Consider the following 2154-nt stretch of genomic DNA (forward strand, 5'->3'; position numbering starts at 1 on the left):
CCTAAAGGCGAAATCTTGTTAGAAACTAGCAATGCACTGTAAATAATTTTGAGCTGGTTCAACTTAAAAATGTAAGTTTATTTGCTGCCGTATAAAGTTAACTGAACTTCGGTTGAACATTTAGTTCTTATTGAGTTGCGTATAAAACCAATTGAGTTAAGTTAACTGCATTTATGAAAACATGTTCAATAAGCTTAAGATATTAAGTTGAACCAACAACTGTTTGGTCACACTGACCAACATTATAAACAAACTTGATTTCCTTTTACATTTTCTCAGCTTGGATAGTCAGTTCTTCATTTACACAAAGAACATACAGCTGCTCCTGTTTTAGCTACTTCATTCCAACTCTGGCATGAAGACATTGTGTGAAACCCAGTGAAGTCATTCATTTTAATGTTTGTAATGGGGACTGAATTCAACAGTAACCTTCACCAAGGTTCACCATGACTTGTCTTGAAATGTATTAGAGCCAAACAGCAAGTTCCCATTAGATACATTTTCTTAAAACTATATAAAAATATTAGGTATTAGGAGAGTTTTAATTTTCAAACCATGTATGCTGGGAAGTCTGCTAATATGCTGATTATGTTTCTTTAGAAACTTAACTTAATGAGTTGATTGAACTCATTAATACATTCAGTTCATCATTTCAAGTCAAAACACTTGAGATATCAAAAGAGAAGTTAGAGGAACTTACATTTGTAAGTTCTGAAGTAGTGTTTAAGTTTAATTAACTTGAAATAAATTATACTTGTATATTTACATTAAGTTAGTTGAGTCCACTAAATTCCTGTATTCATTTTTACAGTGGCCTACTCCAGGACTACCTGACCCTCGTTTAAAAACCCGACACGACCCGCCAAGTTTGGGGTTGGGCGCAGGCAGAATTTTATTTTTTTTAAATATATTATTTTTATTAATATTGCATGCACCTCTAATTAATGACTTGAGTAATGAGTTTACTTGAGCTTATATATAGTATTTATATAAACTATTAAATTTTTTAATTTATTTGTTTATTTTTTCTTCCCAGCCTGCAGTGTAATCAGACTGGTTTCAGACACATAAAAAGGCATCAGCAATTGATCTGATCTTTTACGCTTGTGTGAAAAGAACCATGTCCACGTGGGACTCCCTAATTCCTCGTATCTCAGACTCTCACTGGCTCTGCTGCATGTGATAGCCTGGCCAGCCGGGACACAAGACTTTCTGGACCCACACAGACGACCCCGTGTGTCCCCCCACCCCACCCCTCCAACACCCTTCTCATATCTTCTTAACTCCTCCACATCCTCCTCCAGTTTTTCTCTTTCGTCTCAGATCTGTCCAATCACTCTCTTTATGTACCTTACATCCTCATCTTAGCTGTTCTGTGCTGTTTTATCTAGCAGCTCCCTCGGTTCCTGTAGATTTCCCATTCCTGTTCCCCACATTTTCTTCACCCTCACTTATTGACATCACCAGATTTGACAGTGAGCCGCAGGCAGCCAAACACACACCCACACACTCTGTCTCTTTGTTATATTTAAATATCTTGAGAATTTTGACAAAATACACAGCCAAAAACTATTTTAACCATTTTTAGGAGCCAACGCTGGCAGATGAGGAGAAAAGTATTTAGCAAAACCAGGCTGGCTGCAGCTATTTAACTCTTGTTTCAATAGAACATCAAGTGACTTAATGTATAATGGTCACAATTTTGTCCACGTTTGGTGTCCAGGGGTTGTGAGGCCTTCTGGGTTTTAAGGGGTGTAAGAAAAAATATGTATACAGTAGGCCTATATCTAAGCATATCATTCAACTCTGTGAAGAAAAATAAATGAAATTGTTATTTTAAAATGATTATAGATTATAGAATAGATTATATATTATTATTTAAGATATAAATAAACTTAATTTTACAGGATAAGGGCATAGTGAAGACCTGAACATAAGCTATATCGACAGAGCCTTCACTCTTGTTAAACAGCCTCCTCCTGCAAAGAAACCAGGGGCGGATCTAGAGAAATATTCATGGGGTGGCCATGGAGACTTGAATATAAATATTTGCTTGGAAAAGCAAAAAAAAAAAAAAAGAAGATATTTGAAGCTTTTGGAGCAATGTTCAATTCAAAATGTGTTGTACAAGAACTGTCCGGGTTGTATACTGAA

This window comes from Morone saxatilis, unplaced genomic scaffold, assembly GCF_004916995.1.
Source record: "Morone saxatilis isolate NCDOM2014 unplaced genomic scaffold, NCSU_SB_2.0 Contig2, whole genome shotgun sequence".
Taxonomy (NCBI): domain Eukaryota; kingdom Metazoa; phylum Chordata; class Actinopteri; family Moronidae; genus Morone; species Morone saxatilis.